Source organism: Pristis pectinata, chromosome 10 (assembly GCF_009764475.1).
Source record: "Pristis pectinata isolate sPriPec2 chromosome 10, sPriPec2.1.pri, whole genome shotgun sequence".
NCBI classification, from domain to species: domain Eukaryota; kingdom Metazoa; phylum Chordata; class Chondrichthyes; order Rhinopristiformes; family Pristidae; genus Pristis; species Pristis pectinata.
In genome coordinates, this window is record NC_067414.1 from 8,396,397 (window position 1) to 8,419,858 (window position 23,462).

Sequence of the window (23,462 nt, forward strand, 5' to 3'; positions counted from 1 at the left end):
TCTCAACCCGAAATGTCAACAGTTCATCTTCCCCCACAGATGCTGCTCGACCCACTGACTTCATCCAGCAGTTTGTTTATAGGTCCAGATTCCAGCATCTGCAGTCTCCTGTGTGCCCAGTTGTTCATGGCTGCTTTCTCCTTTTTTATTGCAGTTCATTATCATTTTCAGAGAGGAATTTCACAGCACCTTTCCAAGCATCGAAAATTTCATATTGTTAATTTTACAAAATGCAGAATGGATATGACTTTCTGCAATTTTCCACTATGCCAACTCCATTACATAACGTTAACGTAATGAACTACCCTGTTAACAACATTCTACGGTGCTTTTTGTCTCTGTCCTCTTGAGTAGCTCCAACACTCTACGCAATAGATGTATTTCACTGTGCGCTTCGATGTACGTGACTAATAAAGATATCTTATCTTAAACAATCCCTGCTCAAGTCCAATGACATTTTAGATCTTTTTAACTATGCCAATATATGAAATATGAAAGAAAGACTTGCATTTATCTAGCACCTGGCACAGTTGCACTTTACAATCAATGAAGTCGTCCAGAACAAGAGACACTGTTCTAATATCGGAAATAAGGCAGTCAGTGTGTGATCAGCAATCTGTTATAAACTGCAGTGATAAATAACCAGCTCATTGTAGGTGTTGGTTCAGGGAGGCCATTAGGCAGGGCAGTGGAGACCACTTCCCTATTCTGTGACCAATGTCATGGAATTGTCTGCAGTCACCTGAAAAGACAAACAGGGCCCATTTAAAATCAGCAAATGACGACTTGTTTTGAGAATTTGGCAATTTTGTGGATAGGCGTTGACTTGTGTGCTCCTTGAGGAATTGAAATCCCCCTGTCAGAAGTGGCATCTCAAATTGGCATTGCAAAGTACTGTGTAAATTTATCACTTCAGCATGCATGGAATGGGCCGCATCGGACTGGGGAGGTTGCAAACCTTCACAGAGAAGAATCCTGAGCAGGAGCAAATGAAGCCTCTGTTGGAAGCACTGATGGGGAACGTACCACAGTTGGAACAGATGCAACAGAGAACCAGGAAGTGAAAGAATTAGTCATTGGTGATTGATAAATTGGCTTATTATTGTCACATGTACCGAGGTATAGTGCAAGACTTTGTTTTGCATGCCATCCATACAGATCATTTCACCACATCAGTACACAAAGGTAGTACAAGGGAAAAGCCATAACGGAAAGTAGAATATAGTGTAACGTACACAAAATGCTGGAGGAACTCAACAAGTCTGGCAGCATCTACGGAGGGAAATAAGCAGTTGATGTTTCGGGTCGAGACCCTTCATCAGAACTCAGAATACAGTGTAACAGTTACAGTTACAGAGGAAGCGCAGTGCAGGCAAACAATAAGGTGCAAGGTCATAGCGAGGTAGATTGTGAGGTCAAGAGTCCATCTTATCGTACAAGACGTCCATTCATTTTCCATTATGTTTAATTTATGTTTTTCTTGTGAATGCTACTTATCTGATGCTGTGTGCCTGCGATGCTGCTGCAAGTAAGTTTTTCATTGCACCTGTGCACACATGGACGTGCAGATGACAATCACTTTGACTTTGACTTCGAAAAGCAATTGAAATATTGTGCAAGATAGTAAGATTTATCAACTAAGGAAAATCACCATCTTCCTGCCAGCTCACTGTGCTTCCACAAATTGTGCCATTACGGCCTTGGAGAAGAAGCAGGAGAGAGTTCATTCCAGGAACTGGGGCTCCAGGTACACAGGTAGGCTGGAAACACTGAGGTTGATTTCCTTGGAACAAAGTAGAGAGAGGACACTTGAAGCCAAGGATGGTCCAGCGAATGTGGATGGAGGGAAACTGTTCCCATTGGTGATGGCCCAGGAACCAGAAGATGGGAGCTCAAAGGTATTTGACCAAAAAAAGTGGGATGAAGGACTTGCTCTAGGGTCTGGAATACAATGCAGGGGTGGGGTGGTGGTATGAGGTAACAGGTATTGAGGGCAGTGAACAGAAGTTCTACTGCTTGGTTAAAACGCATTTGAGCATACAGCCATAGCAAGGAGTTGCTAAATGTTGCTGCTGGCTGACTGCCTCGAGTGAGGACTTCTCACATATCCGGTTGCATCATTGTCTGCTACGGCAGTTCGAAGCCGCAAGAACGTAAGAAGCTGCAGGGAGTAGTGGTAGCCCAATACATCACAGGCACATCCCTCCCCACCATCGGTAGTATCTGCAGGAGGTGCTGCCTCAGGAAGGCAACATCCATCATCAAAGATCCCCACCATCCAGATCATGCCATCTTCTCACATCTACCATCGGGCAGGAGGTACAGAAGCCTGAAGTCCCACACCACCAGGTTCAAGAACATCTAATTCCCTTCAACCATTCGGTTCTTGAACCAACCAGCACAACCCTAATCCCTACAGTTTAGCAACATTATGGCCACTTTGATCACTTTGCACAAAAATGGACTTTTTTATGTTCCTGTTGTGTTCTTTCTTCAATAATTTTGTATAATTTATGTTTAATTTATGTTTCTCCTGTGAATGTTGTGCCTCTAATTCTATGTGCCTGTGATGCTGCTGCAGGTAAGTTTTTCATTGCACCTGTGCACACATATGACAATAAACTCGACTTTGACTTTCACATCCTACGCTCATGATCTCCTGTAGCCATCATAACCAATCTCAACCCACTTCAGTTTGCCTACCACTGAAACAGGTCTACAGTGGACGCCATCTCCCTGGCCCAACACTCATCTCTGGAGCACCTGGACAGTAAAGACACCTACGTTAGACTATTGTTTATTGACTACAATATAATAATTCCAAGCAAACTCATCACCAAACTCCGAGACCTGAGACTCAACACCTCCCTCTGTGACTGGATCCTTGACTTCCTGACCAACAGAGGATAGGCAGCAATACCTCCAGCACGATTATTCTCAACACTGGTGTCCCACAAGGCTGCGTCCTCAGCCCTCTACTCCTTATACACTCATGACTGTGTGGCCAGATCCTGCTCTAACTCCATCTACAAGTTTACAGATGATACCACCGTAGTGGGCTGTATCTCAAATAATGACGAGTCGGAGTACAGGAAGGAGATAGAGAGCTTAGTGGAATGGCGTCATGACAACAACCTTTCACTCAATGTCAGCAAAAGAGCTGGTGATTGACTTCAGGAAAGGGGGTGGTGTACATGCATCAGTGGTGCTGAGGGCGAGAGGGTTGAGAGCTTCAAGTTCCTAGGAGTGAACATCACCAACAGCCTGTCCTGGTCCAACCACATAGACAGCACAACCAAGAAAGCTCACCAGCGCCTCTACTTCTTCAGGAGGATAAAGAAATTTGTCATGTCTCTGTCATTCCCTCACCAACTTTTATCGATGCACCATAGAAAGCATCCTATCTGGATGCATCACTGCTTGGTACGGCAACTGCTCTGCCCAGGACCACAAGAAACTGCCGAGGAATGTGGACACAGCTCAGCACATCACAGAAACCAGCCTCCCCTCCATGGACTCTGTCTATACCTCTCGCTGCCTTGGTGAAGCAAAGAACCCACCCACGCCGGACATTCTCTCTTCTTCCCTCTTCCATCAGGCAGAAGATACAAAAGCCTGAAAGCACGTACCACCAGGCTCAAGGACAGCTTCTATCCCACTGTTATAAGACTAGAACGATAAGGTGGACTCTTGACCTCATTACAACCTTGCACCTTATTGTCTGCCTGCAATGCACTTTCTCTGTAGCTGTGACACTTTACTCTGCATTCTGTTATTGTTTTACCTTGCACTACCTCAACATACTGTGTAATGAATTGATCTGCTTGAACAGTAGGAAAGACAAGTTTTTCACTGTACCTCAGTACATGTTACAATAATAAACCAATTCCAATATAAATACTAATTCCTTTCCTGAGAGATTCAAGATTTATTTCAGGAGGGAACTGAGAGCACCCAACTCAGCACACTGCATAGTTGGGACGTTCGAGGTCTTTGTAACTCATTCCCAAATTGGGAAAGTAAAGCTGCCACGAGCCTCCCAGACTAGCTCAAGGCTGACGTCACCTGCATGTACAAGGGCCAGTCACTTGCCCTCCTGCGCTCGCCCACGAGGTCAGTGACACGTGCAATTTGCCAACAGGAAGAAGGACTGACCTGGAACGCAAAAATCGGGCGAGCAGGGTCTAAGCCAACACCCACAGAAGGCTGCAAAAGGTAAGGGGAAAACAGCAGCTAGAATTAGACGATAAGAAAGGATGGTGAGTTTGCGCTTGATGAAAGATGGGTCCAGCTCGTTAACCGATAATGACAGCAAATTAGAATTAAAGAATAAGAAAGGTTGAAGTACTGAGGAGGTAAAACCAGGAGAGGAGAGGAAAGCCATGACAAATGAGGAAAGGTAGAGGGAAATAAAACTAAATGTGTTGATGGAATGTTCCACATTATATGTTCGGCAGAGGACGGCTGCCACAGGTAATATCGTGGCACTGCTTAGATTTCTGGCTGGATTCCCAACAGTGTCAGTATGTTGGCTGATGATGTGGCATCTGTAGAAACATGATTTTTTTATTTCTGCTGCTGTCAGACCACACAAACCCCAGCCATGAATCAAATCTCAATGCACAATGAATGCAGCGGCATAGGAAAAGCCTTATTACAGCAAAGCCCGTTTCTGGTACGATGTTCAACTCTAAATGACTTGCTTTTGTGTAACATTACTATATTCCATTACATTAGCAGTCCTCTAACTTTAAAACATATTCGGGGCTAAATTCAATAGCTCCTAAAAATAGGTGCGATGATTGAGAAGTGGGATTAACCCTGCGTACATAGCTTTCAATGCAGACAGTGTTCCAATACTGTGCTGGCTTTGCTGTTTGAGGTGCACACTCCCCTAAGCATGCTGCAATATCGTGAGAGGCTGCTCTTTGATAACTCCAGCCTGTAGCATGTAAAGCTGGTCCCCGCCCAAATAAAAGCTGCTGGAGGAACTCAGCGGGTCGAGCGGCATCTGTGGAGGGAAAGGGGTGGTCGACGTTTCGGGTCGAGACCCTGCCTCAGGACTGGGAGTGCGAAGGGGAGATGGTCAGTATGACGAGGTGAGGGGGAGCGGGGAGGCAGGGACTGGCAAGTGATAGGTGGATCCAGGTGAGGAAGGGTTGATGGAGATGGGGGTCAGGTGGAGCGGGAAAGGTAGAGGCTGGGAGGTGGTAAGTGGAGACCACAAAAGACGACAGATTATGGGATCTGATGAGAACGGAAGGTAAAAGGGGGGCAGGTGGGAACAGCAGGGTAGGGGATAGTGGGTTGACTGTGCAGGTAGTAGGCAGACGGAACCCAATGGGGGAGGGAGACCCAGGGCGACAATGGCTAACACGAGGGGACATAATTTTAAGGTGATTGGTATAAGGGGGATGTCAGGGGTAAGTTTTTTTACACAGAGAGTGGTGGGCGCGTGGAACGCACTGCCGGCAGAGGTTGTGGGGGCCATTACATTAGGGATGTTTAAGAGACTCTTAGATAGACACATGAATGATGGAGAAATGGAGGCCTGTGTGGGAGGGAGGGGTTAGCTAGATCTTAGAGCAGGATAAAATGTCGGCACAACGTTGTGGGCCGAAGGGCCTGTACTGTGCTGTAATGTTCTATGTTCTAGAACTTGGGCAATGGGGGCAGGTGGGGGTTGTATGAGAGGACCTGTGCTCTGCCACTCCCTGCCTCCCTCTCACCTCCTAACACTGACTGTCTCGCCTTTACACCCTCAGTCCTGCGGCAGGGTCTCGACCCGAAACGTCGACCATTCCTCTGCCTCCACAGATGCTGCCTGACCTGCTGAGCTCCTCCAGCAACATGTTTTGCTCTGCTCTGGGATTCCAGCATCTGCAGTCTCTTGTGTCTCTGACATACAGAGATTGCAGCAAGTAGCAAGAACGTAGTGAGGAGCAGGTGTATCTAACCGAGGTTCAGGGGCACAGAATGCCCTCCGAACGATAGGGGGTCGATCAGGTCTCCTGCCGAGGCCCCATTTTATCCTTTTCACATCTCGGCTTCTGGCCATCGCTGGTGAGACCAGCGTTTATTGGGAAGGTGGAGGTGAGCCACCTTCTTCATCCAGTGCAGTCCTTCTGGTGAAGGAGCTTCCTCACTGCGGTTGTGGCGGGATCCAAACCCATTGGCAGCGAAGGAATGGACAGATATTTTTCCAAGCTGTGCAGCCTTATGTTAAACCTACAAGTGATAGAGTTCCTGTGCACTGTGCTGCCCTTGTCCTGCTTGGTGGAGTGGCCGTGGGAGGGAGTGTACACTTTGCAGATGGTACACAGTGCACGCGTAATTAAATTGGGGGGTCATGGATGAGGAGCAGTCAGTTTTTGCCCTGGGTGGTGTCGAGCTTCTTTAAGGGTTGTTGAAGCTGCACTCATCCAGACAACGCAGAAAACTCCATCTCACGTTCCCGATTTGTGCCTAGTAGGTTGTGGAAAGGTTTTGGGAGGTCAGGAGCTGTGTCATTCACCACAGGATACATGACTTCTGACCTTCTGCTGTTGCCATTGTATTTCTGTGGCTGGTCCAGCTGAGTTTACGGTCAATGGTGACCCCCAGAATGTTGATGGCAGTGCAAATGTCATCTGCCACTTACTAACCTCACCTCACGATCTACCTTGCTGTGACCTTGCACCTTATTGCACTGCACTTTCTCTGTCGCTGTGACACTTTACTCTGTACTGTTATTGTTTTTACCTGTACTACCTCAATGCACTCTGTACTAACTCAATGTAACTGCACTGTGTAATGGACTGACCTGTACGACCTGTACGGTTTGCAAGAAAAGTTTTTCACTGTACCTCGGTACATGTGACAATAATAAACCAATACCAATACCCCAAGCCTGAATATTATCTAGGTCTTACTTCAGTTGCTGAGGGGCCACATCATGTTTTGCAACACTTACATGATGAAGTTCCAATGAAGGGTCATCAACTTGAAATGTTAACTCTGCTTCTCCCTCCACAGGTGCTGCCTGACCTCAGCATTTTCTGTTCTTACCTTCAGATTTACAGTGTTTCTGCTTATTTATTTTTGAACAGCTTATCCAATACAGCATAAACTGACAAATTTCCATTGTGAATGTCAAACCAGAATGAAAATACCATCCACAGCTCCCAAAAACACACAATGTGGAGGCAAACGTGGCATTGATACAGTTCAGCTTCCCTTTACCTGGTAATCACATTGATCAACAAACATAAATAACAAGGCACAGTATCTGGGCACTCCAGTTTCCTCCCACATTCACGGTAGTGTAGCAGTTAGCGTAACAGTTTACAGCACCAGCGACCCGGGTTCAATTCCCGCCGCTGTCTGTAAGGAGTTTGTACGTTCTCCCCATGTGTCTGCGTGGGTTTCCTCCGGGTGCTCCGGTTTCCTCCCACATTACAAAGACGTACAGGTTAGGAAGTTGTGGGCACCTTATGTTGGCGCCGGAAGCGTGGCGACACTTGCGGGCTGCCCCCAGAACATTCCACACAAAGATGTACTTCGCTGTGTGTTTCGATGTACATGTGACTCATAGAGATATCTTATCTTATCTTATAATAATGGATTGAAATTGAAGAAATGAGCTTCAAGTTCCTAGGAGTGAACATCACCAACAGCCTGTCCTGGTCAAATCACGTAGATGCCACGGCCAAGAAAGTTCACCAGCGCCTCTACTTCCTCAGGAGGCGAAAGAAATTCGGTATGTCCCCTTTGACACTCACCAACTTTTATCGATGCACCACAGAAAGCATCCTCTCTGGATGCATCACGGCTTGGTATGGCAACTGCTCTGCCCAGGACCCAAGAAATTTCAGAGAGTTGTGGACACAGCCCAGCGCATCACAGAAACCAGCCTCCCCTCCTTGGACTCTGTCTATACCTCTCGCTGCCTTGATGAAGCAGCCAGCATAATCAAAGACCCCACCCACCCGGGACATTCTCTCTTCTCTCCTCTCCCATCAGGCAGAAGATACAGGAGCCTGAGGGCACCTATCACGTGGCTCAAGGACAGCTTCTATCCCACTGTGATAAGACTATTGAACGGTTCCCTGATACGATGAGATGGACTCTGACCTCACGATCTACCTTGTTGTGACCTTGCACCTTATTGTCTACCTGCAATGCACTTTCTCTGTAGCTGTGACACTTTACTCTGTACTGTTATTGTTTTTACCTGTATTACCTCAATGCACTCTGTACTAACTCAATGTAAATGCACTGTGTGATGAATTGACCTGTACGATCAGTTTGCAAGACAAGCTTTTCACTGTACCTCGGTACAAGTGACAATAATAAACCAATACCAATACCAAGATTGCAATGGAACTTCCTTTACCGTTTCATTGAGGCTGAAGCACAACATTAAACAATGGAGCACAGGAACAGGCCCTTCAACATATTGTGTCTGAGCCAACATGGTCCCCATACAACTAAACCCATATGCCTACACATGGTCCGTATGCCTCTATTCCCTACCTCTTCATGCCTATGTCTAAGTGCACCTTGTACACATTTTCATGCTTCTCCAAGATATACATGCATGTCGCATGTTTCCAATGTCTTTGAACACTTTTGCATATATCTCGTATCTGAAAGGTGCACTTTTAAGAATAAGGTAGATCTTTAATAATATGGAAATAAACCTCATCTGAACGGATTAGTCTTGGAGTTCCTTTTTGCCTTTGTCCAAAGTATTGATGTTATTTTGAGTGCATACAGATGGTTAACAGAATGATTCCCCTTTAATTTGAGTCTAGATCATGCTGTGGGGTCTGCTGGCCAATTCAGAGCTGGTGAAAGGATGAAGTACTGTCAAACTCTTAAAGGGGCAGACACACGCCAGACATTCATTGTGTAGGTTTTCAGATCTGTTTCTCTTGTACTGTTTGATTTTGCCTTTTATTTTTTTTATGCTCTGTTTTTTTTTAAACATTTTCTTTCCCCATCAATCATCAAACATTTTAGTCGAAGGAAACAAGTCAACTCAACGGGAGAGGGAAGAGCATTGAAGGGGATGTTCAGTGTAAAAGAAAACAAGATGCTGGAGGAACTGAGCGGGTCAGGCAGCGTCCGTGGAGGGAGATGGACAGTCGATGTTTCTGGTCAAGACCCTTCAGCTGGACTGAAAGATAGCGGGAAGATAGTCAGTATAAAGAGGTGAGGGGAAGGGGTGGGGCCAGAGCTGGCAAGGAAATAAAGGAGGGGAGAGGGGAAATAAGAACAGAAACTGGGAGGTGATAGGTAGAAGTGACGAGGGGGGGGTGGGAGCGTGGAATCAAGCGAGGGAGGTGGGGAGGGCAGATGGGAACAGTGGGGGGGAGGGGAGGGGACCCAGTGGGAGGGGTGTGTGGGTGACGGGTAGATGGAGTGGGGGGGAGGAGGGGAAAGGAACAGGGTGATGAAGGACTGGGGAGAGTGTAGGGAGATCAGGAGGAGAGAGAAAAGGGAGCGAGGGGAAGCAGGTTCATACGCTTGCATCTGTTTAGCACTGACAACAGACGGTGGATTTCTTTCCACAGTGAATCTACTTTCCCAGGCATTGAGACTCACTGTGATAAGACTATTGAACGGTTCCCTTATACAATGAGATGGACTCTGACCTCACCATCTACCTTGTTGTGACCTTGCACCTTATTGCACTGCACTTCCTCTGTAGCTGTGAGACTTTACTCTGTACTGTTATTGTTTTTACCTGTACTACCTCAAAGCACTCTGTACTAACCCAATGTAACTGCACTGTGTAATGAATTGACCTGTAAGACAAGCTTTTCACTGTACCTCGGTACAAGTGACAATAATAAACCAACCAATACCAAGTGGTAGAACTAGCGACCAGATTACTTGCACAGAAATTGGAATTTTTAAGGTCCTTCTTCAGCCATTACTTCAACAGGATGCTCCCCCCAGCCCAGCATTAAGAATTCCCACCTGCCATTTGGTTACATCAGAGATGCCAGGGAACTAGAGCAAAATGTGACAGGACATGAAGGAGTCTTGATTCGAGATGTCCCAAGGCTTTGTACAGATGTTGGGAACCGCTGGGTCCAACAGTTGTCAGATCAGTCAACGAGCCAGCATAACTATGATTATCGTGTGTTACCACAGCTCTTACAACTGCCGTAAGAGCTGCGAAATTGGCTTTGGAGGCCACTGTTAGAACAATACAGCACAGTACAAGCCCTTCGGCCCACAACATTGTGTCGACCTATATAAACCTACTCCACGATCAACCTAACCCTTCCATCCTACACAGCCCATAACCCTCCATTTTTCTTACATCCATGTGCCTATCTAAGAGTCTTTTAAATGACCCTATTGTATCAGCTTCTACCACTACGCCCGGCAGTGCGTTCCAGGCACCCACCACTCTCTGTGTAAAAAACCTACCTCTGACGTCACCCCTAAACTTTCCTCCACTCACCTTAAACGGATGTCCTCTGGTATTGGCCATTGCCACCCTGGGGAGAAGGTGCTGGGAAGAGTGGTTCAAAGGTGGCAAAAAGGTGTTGAGAGTTTCCAGAATTTCATGTCTCCCTGCAATGTATTCTTGAGTAAAGCCACAGAATTACTGAAGTCCCAACCCTGGAGAGTGGCCAATGCTCCAAGCAGGGATACCAGCACCTCACAACAACCCTCTTGTTCTCCCATCACCCACTGCAGTGAACTTAATGCTGATCCCAGTTCCATGTCCTGTCCTGTGTTATTTTCATTGGTACCTGCCACGGTTTGACTACGGCACAGAGGACTGCCTTGGAAGAAGAAAAGTTGGACCACACAACTGCTTTTAGTTTCTGCATTAGGTTAAGTCAGCAGCAAGTGCTTACTCAAAATTTAGGAGGAAGGGGGTCATGTAAAAACTTTTTCCAGATTTCAATTCATTGTAGGTACAGGCATTCTTCCAACATTATAGACAAGGCGGTAAGTTCACCACTTAAAACATGATAGCTTGACTCCTGCTAGTTTGCTTCCCTTGTCCTGCTTTTTTGCCACATTTCTTTTCTAATTGTTCCTTACTCCAATATTGCAGTTGTTTTAAAGGAATAAACATTGTTTATTCTGGCACTGGTCACAGAAAAATATTTCCTGTGTTGTCACCATTCCCTCTGCATTCTAAAAAGATTGGTATTATGTTAGGAAACAGTGCACTGCAAAGGAGATCAAATATAATTCCTTGGAGTGCCGTGAGGGCTACTGAAAACGACCAGTAAGGTCAATTATAGTAACCGACATGCAGAATAACTGACTTTAATCAGCATCCACAAAGCACTGCAGTATTCCCAGATGTGGTACAGAATAGTATTGCAGACATTATGGAAATAGTTGTAGCACTACCACATGACAGACCTCAATAGATTCCATAACTTCCTTTCAGCTCGTGTCCATAAATCCATGAATGGAAGTTATATATCATCAAGAGTCAGCAACGTTTTTAACTGCAAGATGACTCTAGTTAACATGGCCCCAATTATCAAGGCATCCTTTTATTGTAGATGGCCTTTTATCTGCATTTCTTTTGCCATTGCGTTTCATGGATTGTCTACCAGAAGCTAGAAAGACACTAAATCATTCCCACTTATGAAGAGCACTCACAGAAACTTTCAGAGCCCGTGCACAGGGTGAAGGCTGTTGTGTGACTTCTAGACAAATTTTTCCTGGGGAATGGTTTTTCAAGTTGCAGAGGAAAGGGGCACATCCTCCCCCCGCATGTTAGAGAATTACATAATCTATGGAATGGGTCAACAATGGTGTTGGAAGGCCCCAGCCAACACTCTGGAAAATGTCTTCTGTTAATTAGAGTTCATTAGATTGCATGCATTTGCTTTGGTGGCTAACTTTACCTCCTAGTACCTCAACATGATGAATCTTGTCAGCTGTACGGAATTCATCCTACTCCACAGACTAACCAATTTTTCTGGGATATTCGAACACCATGGTCAGCTCACCGAGATTCCACTGATATTTTTATTCTTTTCAATGAATTGTGGTAACATATAAAAGCATAACAAATAAGGACTGGGTTCACCATCTCCTGGTGGTTACAGGCTGGCCTCAAATTTCAGACTTGACAACTTCTAAGGGTTTTCGGTAAAACGATTGGACTCATGCCCAAACTGGGTCATGTGAGCGCAAATTGGACGAACCGCATAGGGGTGTGCTGATAGGAAGTCATAGGCAATTTCAGCACCAGGCCTTGTTGGCATCCAGTCAGCACCTTCCATGTACCAGTGTTGAAACAGCTTGCCACTGCTAGCAGCGGAAAAGGCAGCTGGTTGAAATGCCATTGACACCCTCGGTAGAGTTGGAATAGAGTTGCGTAGAGTGTTCCGCCCGCAGAACACTCTACACAAAAAGACGCATTTCACCGTGTGTTTCGATGTACATGTGACTAATAAAGAAGTCTTATCTTATCTTATTTTATAAGACCACCTCTGGCCACATATCTACAATTTCTGCCACAGTGGTGTGTTGTCCATTGGTCACATTCGGTTTAGAGTCATGGAGTCATAGTCACGGTGTTTCTCACCCTACTTTGTCTTATGAGGATAGGTTGAGTGAGCTCGGGCTTTTCTCCTTGGAGAGAAGGAGGATGAGAGGTGACTTGATAGAGGTGTACAAGATGATAAGAGGCATAGATCGAGTGGACAGTCAGAGAATTTCTCCCAGGGCGACAATGGCTAACACGAGGGGGCATAATTTTAAGGTGATTGGAGGAAGGTATAAGGGGGATGTCAGAGGCAAGTTTTTTACACAGAGAGTGGTGGGTGTGTGGAACACACTGCTGGCAGAGGTTGTGGGGGCAGATACATTAGGGACATTTAAGAGACTCTTAGATGGACACCTGAATGATAAAGAAAATGGAGGGCTGTGTGGGAGGGAAGGGTTAGGTAGATATTAGAGCAGGATAAAATGTTGACACAATATCGTGCGCCAAAGGGCCTGTACTGTGCTGTAATGTTCTATGTTCTTTCACTTTAGAGATGTGCAGCAGTGCTGTGAGGAGAGTATCCCTGTAGTCTGTTAACTGGAGTTGAGATACAGACGATTTCTTGCTGTCAAGAGTTTGGACTTTAGCAGTGGCATCCCACAGTCTACTTAAGCCATTACACACCTGAAAGGACTATCAAGCACTACCTGTTTCATATTGGGCTCCTACAGTCAGCAAAGAGTTCTGACTTACAGAGCAACCTCAAACCTGCCACACTTCAAGTTTGTCATGAGGTACACTCCCAGGGCAAATGGGCCAATTCGCTTCTTCTTCCACAGTTTTTAATAACAAGCTTCACTTTACCCACACAACAAGACGTGTCGGTAATTGCCAACAGCCAGTTGAGCAGGTTGTTTTGAATTTTGTATTGATTTATAAACAGTGTACATTCATATTCTCGAAAATAATGAGCTGGCCCATTCTGATGCACCAATCCCAAATTCAGCAACAAATTCGAGATAGTTTGTTAAATATTAGTGATGGAAGTTTGCTTGGAGTTGAGAAACTACAGCTGACGTGAGTGGTCTAACTTTTCAATCATCTGAGTTGCTACTTTTTATGATCAGGATAGATCTTGCTGACAGCAAATTAACAGTCTGTTAATGATACACGTTACCATTGAAGTTCCATCCAGCCACCAGACTCACGGGGCTGACAGAGCAGCAGCTACAAACCTCCAGGACCTGCCAGCCCAACTTACGTCACCCTTCACTTTGATTCACACAGATGGCATCATCTTAGCCTCACATCACCTGGACAAACTTGCTGGATTTGCGCATTAAATTTTCCATTCTTGCCCCGTGAAGTCAGGACATGAATCTAACTGTGTCTTTTTATGTCCTTTGCACTGTACTGCTGCTGCAAAACAACAAATTTCACGACATATAAGTCAGTGATAACATACCTTATTCTGATTCTGGCTTGATAACTGGAGCAAGTTCAACCTCTTTCCCTTGAAAAGGAACAACTTAAATTAGCGAGTTTTATTCTTGAAAGCGATAAGCTACTTGAGACTTTAAAAATATCAAATGCAATTATTTTCTTACTTTTCCTTCCTGTCTTTTATTCCCTGTCTCTAACCAAATCATCCTGCCTTTCTGTAACTGATTACAATCAGCTGTTCTTCCATTCCTTTCCCCATCCTTAATTCCCATTCATTAGGGAGCCACATTGCTGATGCGGAAGTTTGCCGAGATTCCAGATGTCGTGCTGCCCTTGTTATCAGCCGGGACCGCCAACAAGTTACAGCGTGCAACCTGGCACAGGAGCACGAGTGGCGAGATTCCCCGTACACAAGCGCCAGCCAATTCCATTCGGCAATCGCTAACAGCGTTGGAAGTGCACTTTGAAAGTGTATAGCTTGAGATACAACGTGATCATCTGCCTCACAAGCTAACGTACAACAGATCAGACAGTGCCAAAGTCAACAGCAAAATTTTAATTTAGCAGTTAACTGACAGTATGGTGTGACAGAGGGTTGCAAAGCTACAAAGGTATAAGCCATCCCTGAGTAATGATTGGGTTCCATTTTTTACAGACGTCCATAAGTCGATTCTGTCCATAAGTCAAAAAAACATAAAAATCACTCGATATTGCAGCCATATGGATAGGTTGAGTGAGCTGGGGCTTTTCTCTTTGGAGAGAAGGAGGATGAGAGGTAACTTGATAGAGGTGTACAAGATGATAAGAGGCATAGATCGAGTGGACAGTCAGAGACTTTTTCCCAGGGCATCAATGGCTAACACGAGGGGACATAATTTTAAGGTGATTGGAGGAAGATATAAGGGGGATGTCAGAAGTAAGTTTTTTACACAGAGAGTGGTGGGTGCGTGGAACGCACTGCTGGCAGAGGTCGTGGGGGCAGATACATTAGGGACATTTAAGAGACTCTTAGATAGACACATGAATGATAGAGAAATGGAGGGCTATGTGGGAGGGAAGGGTTAGATGATAACAGAGCAGGATAAAATGTCAGCACAACATCGTGGGCCGAAGGGCCTGTACTGTGCTGTAGTGTTCTATGTTCTATATTGTAATGACTGCCATCAAAAACACATTAGACTGATAAGAAAGAGGAATTACTAAAACTAGGGAGCACGAGGAAACTAGTTCTGCCTTCCGTAGGAACAAACTTACTGTATGTCTGTTCGTCAGACTTTTAAATTTAATAACATTATGGCGCTTGTTCATATGTAGGTGTGTCCATAGGTCAAGAATTCTTAACCTCTTAATGATAAACTGTTGCTGGGGAACTTGTTACCATGAGTTGGTGCTCAAATATTTCAGCATTTGTAAATTGATTAAGTACGGATGTTGATGTTACATAAAAAGGCAAGCAAAATCCAAATATTTTTGTTTCGGTCCATGTATCCGTAATGGTCGATCCCAAGAAGGTCCATTCATATAACGTAATGCAAAGCCTTTCAGACTTGATTTGGGTCAAATGTTTTGAAAATGTTTAGCTGTTTTCTGTAACACAGGAGAGCATCAATATTATAAAGTGTCCTTCCACTATCTCTGCCAGACTAGAACAACGGTAAAGCATCCAAAATCATTTTTGCAGGAGAGTTATTAAACAAAACTGGGTCACAGAAGAAGAAATTCAACCAGGTGAACAAAGCTTAACCGTGGGGATAGGCACACTAAAGGAGAAAGTGGTAGGGAAGTAGAGGGGTTTCCAGGGGGACTCCTTGACCGTTGAAGGCACAAGATAAGATAAAATATCTTTATTCATGTACATCGAAACACAGTGAAATGCATCTTTTGCGTAGAGTGTTACTTCAGTGCTCTGGATGGACATAAAAGGGCATGCGTTTAAAGTGAGAGGGGGAAATTTCAAAGGAGATGTGTGGGGCAAGTTTTTTTACACAGAGAGTGGTGGGTGCCTGGAATGTGTTGCCAGGGGTGGTGGTGGAGTTAGATACAATAGAGGAATTTTAGAAGCTCTTAGATAGGCACATGAATGTGCAGTGAATGTAGAGATATGGGCTGTGTGCAGGCAGAAGGGATTGGTTTAGTTAGGCAGCATTATCTTAATTAGTTTGGCACAACATCGTGGGCCGAAGGGCCTGTTCCTGTGCTGTACTGTTCTATGTTCCATGTTCTATGCTCTAAATTTTGTGTTCCATGTTCTCTGTTCTAAAAGGGCTTCAACAATCCAAAGAATGCTCTTGGATACCATTTAAAAATCTAGTCTTTTTCAATGTAATGTGCAGTCAAAGAGTCTTCAGTATGTAATCTCATTGTCTGCGTGGATCAACGAATGAATGGGCAAGGCCCTGTCCTGGCAGCCGAGGTCAAATTGAAACCAGCCAACACCCTTCTGGCTTCAGGTGGCAAACTCCAGCTATCAGTGCCCTTCCAGAAGCTCACGTCACAAAGCCACAGAAGAGATACAACACAGAAACAGGCCCTCCGGCCCACCAAGTCTGTGCTAACCATCAACCACTAATTCTACATTAATCCTATATTTTTCATTCTTCCCAGACTTTCATCAAATCCCAATTTACAGCGGCCAATTAACCTATAAGCCTGCATGTCTTTGGGATGTGGGAGGAAACCGGAGCGCCTGGAGGAAACCCATGTGGTCACAGGGAGAACGTGCAAACTCCACACAGACAGCACCAGAGGTCAGGATCAAACCCGGGTCTCTGGCGCTGTGAGACAGCGGTTCTACCAGCTACGCCACTGTGCTGGCTTATGTATAGCTGTGAACTCCTCAAGTTGATGTGAAACATAGGAAATGTTTTGTTCCAAAGCACTGATCCCCCTTGAAGCACACAAAATCACTAAATAATTTTGAAAAGTACAAAAGTCAATTTTTTAAAAGTTTGGCACAGTGTCATTCTTAAAATGGGGCCAAAAACGTACCTAGAGTCCAACAGCTCTGGAGCAGAACCTTGTTTACCATGGCAAGCGTTCACCAGAGCGGACGTTTCAATACATCATGTGTAAACGTTCAGGCTGACAGTTTGTTGAAATAAAGAAAGCAGGAAGGTCAGTTACAATTGAGTTAGCGAAGTCTGGAGCTACTGTATTCTCAACAGTAGAGGTCTAGAAATTGAACCAGGCCCTAATGCAAGCACAATTCAGTTGAAGCATTAACTGCAGGTGCTCAAGATGTTGGCTACAAGCCCAGAGTAATAGGTCCATTGGCCTGATTTGTACTCTAATAGAAATAGAAGCAGGAGTCAACCATTCAGCCCCTCATGCCTGCTATATTCCTGAATAATATCACGACTGCTCTTGCACTTTGGCACAAATTTTCTGCACTAACCCCATAGACTCCGATTGCCTTAATAGCCAAAAGCTTATTGATGCCTGTCTTGAATTTACTCAGTGACTGAGTCCCCAGAGTCCTCTTGGGTAGAGAATTCCAAAACATCACTATCCTCTGCAGTAAGAAATTTCTTCCTGTCTCTGTCCTGAGTAATCATAAGATATAGGAGCAGAATTGGACCATTCAGCCCATCAAGTGACTGATTTTCCTTCAACCCCATAATCTCCCGCCTTCTCCTCGTAACCCTTAACCCCCTTACCAATCACGAACCGATCAGTCTCTATCCCCAGTGACTTGGCCTCCACAGCCCTCTGTGGCAACGAATTCCACAAGTTCACCACCCTCTGGCTGAAGAAATTCCTCCTCATCACAGTTCTAGAGGGACGTCCCTTTATTCGATCCCAGACTCTCCTACTAATAGAAATAACCTCTCCATGTCCACTCTATCCAGGCCTTTCAGTATCCAGTCGATAGTATAGCCTATACTCTCCAGCCAATACTCAGGACTCTCCAGGCATTCCAGGATCTGGTACCTCAAATTATAACCCAAACTTTCAGCCACAACACCGAGGCTTGGTTGGTATCATTTTGCTTTAGACCCAGATGCCATGTTTAATGTTAGTACAGCATGGTGTAGTACAGTGCGGTGTGGTACAGTGCGGTGTGGCGCAGTGTGGTGTGGTACAGTGCGGTGTGGTGCAGTGCAGTGTGGCACAGTGTGGTGTGGTACAGTGCGGTGTGGTACAGTATGGTGCGGCACAGTGCGGTGTGGTACAGTGCGGTGTGGTACAGTGCGGTGTGGTACAGCGTGGCGTGGTAGTGCGGTGTGGTACAGTGCGGTGTGGTACAGTGTGGTGTGGTACAGTGCGGTGTGGCACAGCATGGCGTGGTACAGTGCAGTGTGGCACAGTGCAGCGTGGCACAGTGCGGTGTGGCACAGTGCGGTGTGGTACAGTGCGGTGTGGCACAGCGTGGCGTGGTACAGTGCGGTGTGGTACAGCACGGCGTGGTACAGCACGGCGTGGTACAGTGCGGTGTGGTACAGCGCGGTGTGGTACAGTACAGTGTGGTACAGTGTGGTGTGGTACAGTGCGGTGTGGCACAGTGCGGTGTGGTACAGTATGGTGTGGTACAGCGCGGTGTGGTACAGTGCGGTGTGGTACAGTGTGATATGGTACAGTGCGGTGTGGTACAGTACGGTGTGGTACAGTGCAGTGTGGTACAGTGTGGTGTGGTACAGTGCGGTGTGGCACAGTGCGGTGTGGTACAGTATGGTGTGGTACAGCGCGGTGTGGTACAGTGCGGTGTGGTACAGTGTGATATGGTACAGTGCGGTGTGGCACAGTACGGTGTGGTACAGTGCGGTGTGGTACAGTGTGATATGGTACAGTGCGGTGTGGCACAGTACGGTGTGGTACAGTGCAGTGTGGTACAGTGTGGTATGGTACAGTGCGGTGTGGCACAGTGCGGTGTGGTACAGCGCGGTGTGGTACAGTGTGATATGGTACAGTGCGGTGTGGCACAGCGCGGTGTGGTACAGTGCGGTGTGGTACAGTGTGGTGTGGCACAGTATGGTGTGGTACAGCGCAGTGTGGTACAGTATGGTGTGGCACAGTGCAGTGTGGTACAGTGCTGTGTGGTACAGCGTGGCATGGTACAGTGCGGTGTGGCACAGTGCAGTGTGGTACAGTATGGTGTGGTACAGTGCGGCGTGGTACAGTGCGGCGTGGTACAGTGCGACGTGGTACAGTGTGGTACCATTAGTTTTCTGTTGATACCATATTTAAGCTGTATTTAATTTTTGATGGCCACATGCTGCCAAAATATATTTGTTAAATTTCAGTTTCCTGGTTAGTGAATAACACAGGGCTGGGAGAGATATCTTCGAGCCATTTGATATGTGAGGACACTGGTCTGAAATGAGTATCTGTTATGCAACAGCACCCGAAGAGATGTAATTATGGTGCAATAAATGCTCTATGGCTGGAAGCATATTTCACTCTTCATAAGGTTCAGTGGTAGATCAGTACTGACATTGCAACTGTAAGGGGAAAAAGTACTATTAAACACCACCGCGTGTGCATTCTGTTAGATGATGACCACTTTTTGTAATTTTTATCCTTGTTAAGATAAGGTTTTCTGTGATTAAACTACAGGGAGATCTTCTTCAAAATTCCACTGGGAACTGATTGGCACTTCCTTAGTGCAAAAGGTTCAGATGGGGCAGAATTTGTTAGGTGTGTCCAGGAAGGATTCCTGACACAGTATGTGGACAGGTCGACTAGAGGAGAGGCCTTACTGGATCTAGTACAAGGCAATGAACCTGGTCAGGTGACAGATGGCGGGTGAGCATTTCAGAGATAGTGACCACAACTCCCTGACCTTTAGCATAGCCATAGACAGGGATAGGAGCAGATGATATGGGAAAGCTTTAATTGGGGGAGGGCTAATTATGGCGGTATTCGGCAGTATCTTGGGAGCATAAATTGGGGGCAGATGTTCTCAGGGAAATGCACAGAAGAAATGTGGAGGCTGTTCAGGGAACACTTGCATGGGGTTTTGGATAGATTTGTCCCACTGAGACAGGGAAAGGATGGCAGGGTGAAGGAACCATGGTTGACAAGAGAGGTGAAACATTTAGTCAAGAGGAAGCATACTTAAGGTTTTGGAACCAGAAGTCAGGCAGGACTCTTGAGAATTATAAGGTAGCGAGGAAGGAGCTTAAGAAGGGAGCTAGAAGGGGACATGAGAAGGCCTTGGTGAGTAGAATTAAGGAAAACCCCAAGGCGTTCCACACGTATGTGAGGAACAGGAGGATGACTAGAGTGAGGGTAGGACCGCTCAGGGATGAAGGGGGAAACGTGCCTGGAGGCGGAGGAGGTAGGGGAGGTCCTTAATGAATACTTTGCTTCAGTGTTCACCAGGGAGGGAGACTTTGACGAATGTGAGGTCAGCGTAGAACAGGCTAATGTGCTGGAGCATGTTGAGGATGAGATAGAGGTAGCATTGGAGCTTCTGCAAAACATTAGGATAGATAAGTCCCCAGGACCGGACAGGATACACCCCAGGTTACTATGAGAGGCGAAGGAAGAGATTGCTGGGGCGTTGACGAAGATATTTGCATCCTCCCTAGCCACAGGAGTGGTACCAGAGGATTGGTTAGTCTATGACTACTTTGATCACTTTGCACTAAAATGGATTTAGTATTTTTTGCTCTAATTGTGTTCTTTCCTGTAAAGTTGTGCATAATTTATGTTTAATTTATGTTTTTCTTGTGAATGCTGCTTCTATGATGCCAGGTCCCTGTGATGCTGTTGCAAGTAAAGTTTTTCATTGCACCTGTGCACACATGTACTTGTGCACATGACAATAAACTTGACTTTGACTTTGCAACTTATTTTTCATTTCTTATAATTTGCCTTTATTGTAATTAAGTCTTACTGTGAGGGCACAGAGTGAGAATCTAACTCTTCTTAATTGTTCAGTTCTTGAGATGAGGTCGTCACTGACAAGGCAAGCACTTGTAACCGTGTTGACAATCCTATTTCAGAAGAAAGTTAAATAGTTAACCACAGTGTAATGTGAATGGAGTTACCTATGGACAGTGGGCTCCCTTTCCTAAATAAAATCAGTAATGGGTTTTGATGGTTTTTATTCTAATTAAATTCTCCATCTCCCCTGCTGGGATTTGAACCATTGCCAGATCACCAGTTCTGGACCCTGGATTGCTAGTCCAGTAACTTAACCCCATGCTATTATGGAGCATCAAAGCTAACTCTAATCTTACACTGATCCACTGGAAGCCAATTTCCACCAGCAGCAGCAACAACAACAAAAGTGAAGTGTATTTATGTGGTGTCTTTAATGTTGTGAAATGGCCCAAGGCTCTTCCCAGGAGCAATATCAAACAGAAATTAACACTGAGCCACAGAAGGACAAGATACCAAGTGATTGGTCAGGGTGGTAAATTCCAAGGAGGTTCATAAAAATTGAAATATAGGAATGTGGAGAATTCTGAGGAGGGAGTTCCAGAGCTCAGGTCTCTTCAGAACAGTGAAAGTAATGTTAGGTTTTCCGGGAGCACAGGAACGATGTGGTGGATCGTCCCAGGTAGATCTACAGCTTCAGCACAGACTAGGACTGAACCTGGAACCTCCTTAATCTGCGCATTTCACCGCCGCAGTAACGAGGAACAAAAACCCTTTCATCACACAAAGCGAGGGAAGACTAGGTTTTCTCTGCAACTAAAAATCTCTCAGCAATGGCATGTTACTCATTTCCCTAACTCACTTTGGGACACATTAATAAAAGAGAAAAAATATGTACTTTTCATATAAGTCACTTCTGGGCGCATGCAAGCAATCAGCCCTTGTCCTTTTGAAGATTTGTGAAAGCGTTGCTTTTAGTTTATTTGGCCCATTTTAGAGATTGTGAATTGGCCTCAATATCTTGGGCAGCCTGAACATAGAACATAGAACAGTACAGCACGGAACAGGCCCTTCGGCCCACAATGTTGTGCTGACATAGCTAATCCCTCCTACCTACAGAATGCCCATATACCTCCATTTTCCTCTCATTCATGTGCCCATCCAAGCCCCTCTTAAAAGCCCCCAATGAATTTGCCTCCACCACCCTATCAGGCAACACATTCCGGGCATCCACCACTCTCTCAGTAAAAAACGTACCCCTCATGTCTGTTCTGAACCCACCACCTCTCACCTTAAATGCATGCCCGAAGTCTGCTGAAGTGTTGCAAGGTCCAAAGCCAATGTTATTCTGTAACTGACCACTGTGGAATGTATTGAGAAGACACACCAATCGCTTTTCCCTCCCTGTCTGAACTGGGTGTTCAGCCTCTCCTACGTGTGGCTCTTTCTACTGATCACACACCCGTGGCTCACCAACTCAGAATGTATTAACGTGCAACCCCTCAGCTACCTTTGCTCAGAGACATTCACAATGCAGATCTCACTTCAGTCCCTTGGTCTTGTGTATAGCATGGCTTCTTTTCTCTCTCTCTCTCTCTCTCACATAGATTACGTACAGAATATTGTGATTGCCCCTATCAAATAATAGAGGTTGAATAGAGCTTAACTTAGTCTTTTGTTACGATTGATGATTAGACCAGCACATATATTTCCCATCATTACTAAATTACCGTCACATCTGTTACTATTTAGTAGATTTTTTTTCTCGAATACTGCCACAAAGAAAAAAAATGTTTGTCCTGGAAACCGTACTAAGCTCTTTGAGAGGACTGCAAAGTATTTGCTGCTGGTTGAGAAATTTGATACTGACATTGGGATTTGATAACGTAAGCTCTTGAAAAAAAATCACAAAACACACCCCTCCGTCCCCTCTGCCCCAACCCCCACACTCCATTTTCTTTAATTTACAACAGGAAATAATTAAGTGCAATTACCAGCAGGTCAGATGGTCATCTGATAAGAACAGCCCAGATCAAGCAGTCAAGGAAGGTCACCATTGCTTAGCTCAATTGATGTTAACCAAAGTAAATAATAGGAGGTTCCCCCACAACAACCATCAAAGTTCAAAAACTAATATTAATAGTGATTTTTAGAATAACTTTAATATTTTACTGAATAGATCGATACAAAAGATGTCCAAATGGATGTTTTTGATTTTAAAAACATTTAATAAATAGAAAGTAAAGAGTTCACAAGACTCGGTTACAAGCTGTAATCTAACCAAGGGGTATAGATGGCATCATAAATTTCAATGACAAGACTTGAATGGTTTATTACCTTCATCTGTATCTTAGGTTAGATTACAGCATTAAACGTACTCCCTCATTCACTATTATTCCTCTTTACCTGTCTTATCTGACTGTGGGCTTCTTACTTCATTCATAAGTTTGACAGCAAGTGTTAGGGTTTTGATGCATGATGCTGGCAAAAAAAAAGATCTTAACCATTTTTGTTTTGAACTTACAAGGACTCACAATAATTGATACAAGAGCAGGATAAATTACAAAGCCGTAAAATAAAGCGATTGCAAAATGGGGAAAGTGCAATAGCCCTTTTAAATCTGTTGCTAACAACAAATGTAAAAGTAAAATATTTAGTAGATCAAATGTATATTTAAAAAAAAATTTAAATGACTGTGACACTTTACTCACAAGATCACAAGATAAGGGAG

At 45.0% G+C, this 23,462-nt stretch overlaps 1 protein-coding gene across 1 annotated transcript in view; it reads right to left on the bottom strand.

Moving 5' to 3' along the window:
* Nucleotides 1-23,462, bottom strand: part of bmp5 (bone morphogenetic protein 5) — a 169,339-nt gene that overhangs the window by 125,356 nt on the left and 20,521 nt on the right. The window lies entirely within an intron of this gene.